Below are 9,547 nucleotides of genomic sequence, written 5' to 3'. Positions count from 1 at the left end.
ATAATATAATATAATATAATACCTGCTCTTATATAAATTTTTGCTCCAAAAGATGCATTAGAGCTGATTGTCCGGCTAGGTCTTACTTTAGGGAAAACAGGGTATACATGTGTTTATACATATGTTCACACACACACCATAACCTTGGAAAGTGTGTTGTAAGAAAAATCTTACTAAATACATTCAGGAACATTTAAGGATGAGATGTATGTTTGTAGAAAACATTTATATCTGAAACAGTTTTTTACTTATAAATCTCTCTTCTTGATATTAGAGGTGTCGACCAATTTTTCAGCAGATTTTCAAACCATAAATAGGAGTTGTAAATTTAAGAACAAATGAGAATGTGATTTCAAGACAAATACATTACAAAAGTGTGAATAAGAAAGACGTGCGTTGTGTCAGCATAGGCAGGTATTCCTCTTAATTTATAGAACTGTTTGCCCTGCTTGTAAAATTCCATTCTTTATGGAATAGAAAATTATTGCTGCTGTAAGATGTAACAAAATTGCTAAATGCCTGAGGAAAATATACAATAAGGACATTTGGGTTAAAATTAAAAAAAAAAAAAAAAAAACTTTCACTGGGAAGTAAATAATTATACTAGTTTTCTTTCAATAAGTTGGGGCAGAATGCTGATTTAATATAAATATAATAATCTGAATTCTACCACATATGCTAATGTAATCTCTTTACAAGACTGGACACATGGTCTATATATATTAATAAGGAAAATTATTACTGAAATTCTATGACTCTTCGTCCCTCCCTTCCCCCCCCTTTTTTTTTTTTCTGCTAGAAACCCAATTCTGCTTGTTTTAATAATGTGCCCAGCCAAATTCTTGATTTTCCAGGCTGTTGGCCATTGGTGTGCCCTAAGTTAAACATCTCTGGCCAATAAGATATAAATGAAAAAATACTGGGTAGCCCTCCAAAGAGAGCTGTTTATTCCTGGATTAACTGAGACAGATTTAGCTGTCACTCCCCTTTTAGTTTATCCCTTTCCATTTTCTCTTCTGGAATGTCTCTGTGATGCACTAAACAAAGGTAAAGAGATATATTCTTCAGGATCCCTCATAGATGAGGGGATATATCTCTTTGCCTTAGTACAGTGCTATTCAAACAACTTTGGCTTTCAGTTAGAGGGTAGAAAGGGGGAAAAACTATGGAATAGAAAACTGCCACTTTTTCATTGTAATATTAATCTCATAAAATGAGGTGGGCGTTTTCTTTTTCTATTATTCTCTTAAAAATTGGGGATGGGAAATTTCTGACTTTCATTCAGGTAGATATTTTTCAATATATGCTGGCAATGTTATGTTATGTTGTGATCTGACATTCACCTCAGGAACTGAAGCACTGAGAGATGATAGGTGGAATCTACCCATGCATACGGGCTGACATGGTAGAAGTCAGTGCCTGTGAGAGAGGGGTTTCTGGTGAGCTGATCTGGGGGTAGCTTGGATAGGCAGGAGGAACAATCTCAACAGGGGCTGCATAACCTGAACCTATGTGGAAAAGAGTGCTTTGTCCTGCTCCCTAAGGGCTGGTCAGTGTGTTGTTTCCATCATGGAGCCTAGACTTGCTGAGTCCCATCTGCTATTCAGTTGAGGTCTCACTGTTACTACAAGACGACAGCACTTTCGAGTGCACTGTTTTTATTAAAGAGTAAAGGTAGCGTCTGGCAAATGAGGCTTCATGCTTAGGAATGGTTGGTCCAGATTGAGAGTAAAACATAAATTATCAGATTAAAAGATGGAGAATTCAAGCATGAATTAGGGTTTTAGTGAATCTTTTTTTTTTTTTTTTTTTTTTTTTTGGGCCACCCCAGAGTGCTGGTATTTCAAGTTACCAGGAGCTAAGAGTACCCCTTTGCTGTTGGGTTGTATTGGCTGTCATTTCTTGTCTTTGCTTTAAAGGGCAGGGATTTTTTTTTTTTTTTTTCTTTCTTTCTTTCTGGTAACAAGAATGGAATAGTAGAGATCTTACATGAAGCATCAGACAAGGACACTTCTTTCCCAGTGATCCTTGTAACTTGATATTCTCTTCAACATGCTTTTTGGCTATTACACTGTACTTTTTCAACATTAATATTCCCATTTTCTCCCTTAAATTACCCAATAAGAATGATATAAAAGTTATTTCCAGTACATTTTCATTTAAGGATAATGATCACTAATGACTACTAAGCTGAGATTTCCTCAGCTCAGAAAGTCTGAATATAGCTAAAGAAGATGAGCAAGGCAGGGTATTAATGATAAATATTGAAGATTAGCCTTTTTACTTGGGGTAGTAAGAGGTATTTAGATGGCTAAATGTAATGAAAAAAAAAAAAAAAACTATCATTGCTAAATAGTTTTGGGCCAGCTATTTCTTATAAAAAAAACCTATTCTTGTATCTTTTTATTCTAAATCTTTATCAGTCTTGTTTCTAATTGCAACATACATGTTGGATACAGCCCTAAATTTGCCGACATTGTCAGGCCGTAGTATCCTTTTGCATGTCATGTACCCCTCCTCTAAATCACAATTAGCATATTATTTCCTAGTCCATAATGCCTATAAAGTACATAAAAATTTCATTTTCTAGCTCTTTCATTTTAAACTTATTCTTGGTTTACATATGTCAAAGTTCATATACAGTGATTGATTTTAAAGTTATTTGATATGGTTGTTCTATATGGTGTTTTCCCTTAACATTTTTGTTAAATCTGGAAACTTCCTCCATTTCTCTTGTTTTCAGCTCGTTATCTTTACGTTGGCCATCCTTATTCTATGCAAAAGCAAATGAGGGTCTTGATCATCTTCTCCCATATTTCAGTTTTTTACCTGAATTCCTCTGGCCATGCCTTCCTCAGACTCCCTCTTCTGGACTATTGAGGCTCTGCCACTGCACTCTTAGCAGTGTTCCTCACTGATTCTTTAGTCTTCTGGGCTCGTGTACAGACCTTGATCAGAACCCCATAGATGAACATGTAGGAATCCATTTGCTCCCAAGTCACAGTTTCTTACTCCCGTTAGGGTGTTAACTTTGTAAGGGACTGGATTGTGTCACAGAATTCTAGTTTCACTCTAAGATAGGAGACAAGTCCTGAAGATGGTTGCCTGGTTGAAGCTTTTCTCTACCCTTCAATCCTACAGGATTGGGGTTCAGCCTTCAATTATTATCTGTAGCCTGGATATTTAACTTGACTTCCTGATATAGAAAACCTGTTGTTCACCATTGTCTGAGATCTTGTGGATCTTTCCAAATTATTTGGCCTATTTCCAGCCTGCTTTGATATGCATATGGAACCAGCCTTTACAGATATCTTTGTTTTTACAGAGTATTTCATGCCAGATACATTGTATACAAAGTCTTGACTCTAAGTGGGTAATTACAACATGAGCTTGAATTTTCAATAAGAAGCCAAAGACGGTATACCATGTCTCTTTCTTTAGCCTGACAATCACCCTGCTCGCATCTTCCCCAGCACTCTAGTTCTTAAAAAGCTCACCTAATCTTGGGCACAAAGATGCCTAACTAGAATTAAAAATGTACCCAGATACTCTTGCCCACTTCATTGACTCTGAAAACTCCATAGTAGCTATGGGAGGGGTTATTGAAAACAAACATGAAAGTGCAACACTATATAGCCCACTTTTTGATGTATGTATATGTATATATGGAGTGTGTGTATATACATACATATACATACACATATATGTATGCATACTAACTTTGTAGAGTTCAGTAGTGATAGTTTTACCTATATGCCTAAATAGACTGTATTATTCCTGTCTAGGAGCAAAGACCCTGGAGACCAAGGATGGCATCTAAGCTACCCTTTATCAAGTAGCACTCAAATATGACATGATGATAATGACAATTGATAACATGGGTACCTCGCACATAAAATGGGGAATTTCATTCATGTGAAGAGACTGTGGAAATTTATTTAGTTTAGAATAAAAAGATGGAGAAAGTAGTTCGAGTAAAACTCATTTGTGTGATATCACTTGCCAATAGAATACTTATTTAATATTCTTTATGCTATTTCATAAATTTAGCTATAATCCTACTGAAAAATTCAGTTAGGTACAAGAACAAGTCTTTGACCTTCCTGAAACCTTTTCTGTCTTATACACAATAAAAGGACAAGTACCCTTTTTTACATAGCATCATTAGTTTTATGAAGAAAAAGCAGTCTCAAAGAAGTCATGACAGCATTAATAAAATATTTGATTTGATAAATCTATGTTTGTTATTTTGAGTATGTTTAGCTTAGAGAACTAGACCATACAACATTGATCATTGAGACTTAGAGTTAATTAAACCACATCTATCTATCATAAATAATGTGTGCCTCTTCCTAATATATTGGGCACAAGTTAGAGTTTTGGTATCAAGGTATAAGATTCTTTTCAGTAGCATTTGGTTTGATCTTTTCATGAAAGTTAGATTTATCTACATCAGTTAAAAGAAAAAAAAAATTCACCTGCAAGGGCAATTATTAAATTATTTTATATATCAACCAATTGCAGTTATAAAGAAAAATGTGTTGTTTTTATTGTTCTCCTATTTTGACTACAATTTACATGTTTAGTAATGTTTTCAGTGATATATTTTGAATTATGTTGAACTAATATGTAATATAGATAGATACTTTAAACTGAATGTCACTTTTCCCTCCAATTGATTCTCATGGTAGTCTAGCCTATTATTACTTAGGCACCAAATATTTTTATTTCAAGAAATTCAGCATAAATTATCCACCCATATTTCCTCCCCCTTTCTTTTCTCCTGAACCCACTTTCTCATCTCTTTTGTTATTACTTTCTTTCTTTATTTCTATAAATATTTGTTGAATCCCTATACTTACATACCTGTGTACATTTGGGGTTTAAGAAATATACATGATCTCAGACCACAGAAGTCTTTAATCCAATAACAGAAAAGAAGATGCACGCATTTTAAAAGTTCATTGACAATCAATTGGCAAATTAATAATCTGGAAAAAATATGTTTTCCTTTTATATCTGCCACCACAGCTAGAATGTTAATGTGAGGGAATATATATGAACCTATTACATGTATACTTCTTTCCTTAAAATTATAGGGTGAGAGGGTGGCCGGATGGCTCAGTTGGTTACAGCGGAAGCTCTTAACAAAATGGTTGCTGGTTCAATTCCCACATGGGCCAGTGAGCTACTCCCTCCCCTCCACAACTAGATTGAAGACAGCGAGCTGTCACTAAGCTTCCAGAGGGGCAGCCAGATAGCTCAGTTTGTTAGAGTGCAAGCTCTTAACAACAAGGTTGCTGGTTCAGTTCCCACATGGGATGGTGGTCTGCACCCCCTGCAACTAAGATTGAAAATGGCGACTGGACCTGGAGCTAAGCTACACCCTCCACAACTAGATTGAAGGACAACAACTTGGAGATGATGGGCCCTGGAAAAACACACTGTTCCCCAATATTCCCCAATTACTATATATATATATATATATATATATATATATATATATATATATATATGGTGAGGGAATTGTCATGCTTGAAAGACTAGAAAGTATCCTGAATCAGCACAATAGCATAAATCAAAGAAAGTTGACAAAGATGGCAGTCATAATATTCCTATTCTTCCCACCTAATGAGGAAAAACAAACAAAAAGCAAAAGCAAAAAAAAATAACTAGCATTAATTAAACTAAGCACGGGTAAAAACTCTTGTCAGATAGTTCAAATATCAGTGGCCAGAGAAAGTAAAAACAATGAATACATTTATGAATGTTACTCTACCCCTCCAGCAGCATGTTGGTAAGAAGTTGATGGTGAGGGTAGTGTTGGTTGTCCCCACTGTTTCCCTTTCTTTTCTCTCTCTCTCTCTCTCTCTCTCTCTCTCTCTCTCTCTCTCTCTCTCTCTTTCTCTCTCTCTCTCTCTCTCTCATTTTTAATTTTTGTACTATTCAAGGTGTTTATATCACACCAGAAACCATGCATGAATAATTTAAATTTCACTAATATATTATTCTGGATAAATATAATTATTCCAATGTAACAGGTTTTTTGTTTTTGTTTTTTTTAAATGAGTATTTTATGGTTAAATTATTGGGGGTTTATTCCATTCTATTAGTTATCAACTGCTGCTTGACGAACTACCCCCAAATTTAGCAGCTTAAAACAACCAAAATTATTCTACCATATTTCCTGTGTTTCAGAAATGTTGGTGCAGCTTAGCTGAGTCTTCAGGTTCACTGTATCTCTCACTTTTGAGATCCAGGTATAGGCTGTGCCTATAGTCATCTCAAAGCTGGACCAGGACAAGAGCTATTTCCAAGCTCATTCATGTAACTCTAGGTCCTTTTAAGCTACCTGTTGGACACATTAGTTTTTTCCCACTTGGGACTCTTCATTGGGCAGTTCAAACATGGGAGTTGTTTTCTCCAAGAGCAAACAAGCCAAGAAAGTGTGAAAAGGTGTGCAAGACAAAAGCCACAACTCTTCATAAATTAACCTTGGAAGAAAGAACCCATAACTCTCACCTTCTCTTCACTAGAAGGGTGTTACTGTATCAGCCCTCATTCATTAAACGCTATTGTTCTATTACAGTAAATTAAAATAAATAAGATTCTAACAATCTGACCTCTACTTTGTCCAGACATTTTAAGGAAAAAGTTACAAAAACCTAATGCAAACTGGCTTAAACTTAGCCAAAACAAACAAACAAACAACAACAACAAAAAAGCAAATAAAACCAAACCACAAACTTAGACAAAAGTGTAATTTCTTTACTTAACAAAAAAGTCTCAAAGTCTCAGAATTGTCCTGACTGCAGATCCAGAAGGATTCCGTTCTTCCCCCGACATGTGACACTGCTTTCTAAATATTTTTGAATGGATTCTATTGATCTGTCTTGTGCTCCATGCCCATCCCTATGGCCAGGGGGAGTGGAATTCCCCAGTTGATTAATCCTGGGTCACCTACCCTTTCCTGGAATCTGGGCAAAAGTGACAGGTGCAGAAATCTAAATCATATGAACTGAGACAATGAAATTTTGAGGTGCTCTTACCACAGTAAAGGGTATTGGCTAATGGGCTTGCAAATCACTACTGCCCAGTACACCTGTCTGTCCCATTTATTCCCCTACCTGTTCTAATTCATGAAGTTTAGTATGTTTGTCATATACCCATACAGGTATATGATGATTTATTTTGTTTTGCAGGCAGGAATGAAAAGAGAACTATCCTCCAGAACAAAAGAGCCCATGCTACATAATTATTTAAAATCAGTAACAAATGATAATTCATAGTTTTGCTAGGCAAGTGTGTCCTATGAAAGTAAAATGTCTACTAAGCCTTTTAACCCCAGCTTCGTTGAGATGTAATTGATATAACATCACAATGTTATAGGTGTACACAAAGTTTAAGGTGTACAAAGAGTTCAGTGCATTTATATATTGCAAAATGCATTTATATATTGCAAAATGATTACCATCTTAGCATTCGCTAACACCTACATCACGTCACATAATGGCCATTTATTTTTATGTGGTGAGAACATTTAAGATCTACTGTTTTAGCAACTTTCAAGTACATATAATAAAATGTTATTAACTATAATCACCATGGTGTACATTAGATCCCCAGAAATTATTCATCTTCTAACTATAAGTTTGAGCCCTTTGACAAACATCTCCTTATTTTTTCCCATCCCCATCCACCATTCTAGTCTGTTTCTATGAGTTTGGCTTTCTATGAGTTCTCCCTGTCTTTCTGAGTAATAAAACCCTAAATTTTAGCTTGGAGCATGAACACACAGGATAGACTACATGTTCTTGTCTTCGTACAAATAAGGATTGAAAGTGACCTAGTTTTGACCAATGTTCTAGGGAATAACATGATGTGTGAAATTGTAGGTAAATTTCCTTGGAGGGAGAGTCATGTCTTTCCCTCCTCTTTCCTATTTCTGTTGGCTGGTGGACATAGTGGATCAAGAAGTTTTCTTTAATCACAACGTGACATTTGGGTACAAAAAATAAAAGAGACTCAAGTTAAAAAGGATTGGATCCCTCGGGATCCGAAAGCTGCCCCAACATACTTGTACTACCCACAGGATTTAGTGATAAAGAATTGAAACTTCTATTACATTTAGCCACTTGTTGGGATTCAATCACAGCGGAAAATAATCTCACTCTTGATGTGGAAGGACTTCATTTAGGGAAAACTGCTATCTTCTGTTTTACTGCTCACTCTTGCCTTTCATTCAACTGAATGTAACAAAGTTCCTAAGTGGAAGGCTCTGTTTTCCTTTCCTCCCTATGCAGGGCCAGAGAAAGGCAGTGGTTTGTGTAAACATTTCTGTCTATAGACTCAAATTTATCGTCAAGTGGGCTGTATGAAGACTGTAGGCCAGGTGAATTTAGGCTCACCCTGGACTGATTTTCCCAGCATTTCTGTTTGTGACATGTTCACTTTGAACACTATCATTCCATGTCTCCATTAGTTTAGAAGGTAGGGAGGAGAGAGAGTAATTTATTAGCAATTTCAATGCCCAACAGATGTTTAAATTTAAAAAAAAAAAATCTTTACCTCAAAATTAGAAGGGAGGCTGGAGTACACAGAGAAAGCAGTTCAGAGACAAAAAACATGGCATATGACTGGTTTAGAAGTCCCTCTGTCCCATGTGTCAGTAGAAAACATTACACTTGCTAATACTATCCAGTTTTCTTCTGCTGGAAGCGGCATAAGAGATCCAGGAGGAGAATATCGTCATATTGTCATGATACTTATTGTCGTCTAGCAAAAAAAAAAAAAAAAAAGGTAAAAGGTATATCATAGAAACATAGACAGTCTGGAAAATTTAGCCTCTGTGAGTATAAGCTGTTTCATCTGATAAGGGAGTTTGGTCTTCCTCATCTCTCCTAGTAGGTAGATGTGGAGTTCAAATGAAAGAGGTGGAGTAATGTACAGCTCTGTAAACTGCTATACACATTACAGTCTTTTTATTATACCCTCCCATCATATGTTCTCTTGCCTTGGAGAATTTGTCTTTTTGAAATAGTTCTTACCCATTTCAGTATCTATAACCTTTTTGCATTTTACATATTGATTCTTCCATGAATGCTTTCACATTTTTAATCCTAGACTCACTGAAAAAGAGTAACTTAGACCATTCTATAATCAAGAAGGTGACTTTTGGGGGGCCACAGTATTTCTTCTGCAAGTGAGTTATAACCTTCAAACCACCATCATTCCCTTGTTTATATTTGATTGTGTTTTTCAGTATCAAAATTTTTAATTACTAGAATCAACTTGTCTTCAAAATGACTTTCTGTCTGTAAAGTCTTATTCACTCTATTCCCCATTATCTATCCTAGATCTTCCTAGAACTTATTTATTTTTTCATTAACAGATTGCTATCTATATATCTAATCAGTTTTATTTCTTTCCACCGGTTTTATTACTTGTTCCTCACTGCATTCACACAGGAATTGTAATCTTTTCAGGTCATTTCAAAGTTTCCTTTCTGTTTTCCTCAGATGATATAGTTCTCACAAGGTCGATATCC

The sequence above is a fragment of the Rhinolophus sinicus genome, chromosome 16 (assembly GCF_057876585.1).
Source record: "Rhinolophus sinicus isolate RSI-liver-muscle chromosome 16, RSI-T2T, whole genome shotgun sequence".
NCBI lineage: Eukaryota > Metazoa > Chordata > Mammalia > Chiroptera > Rhinolophidae > Rhinolophus > Rhinolophus sinicus.
This window is presented reverse-complemented; position numbering follows the sequence as displayed.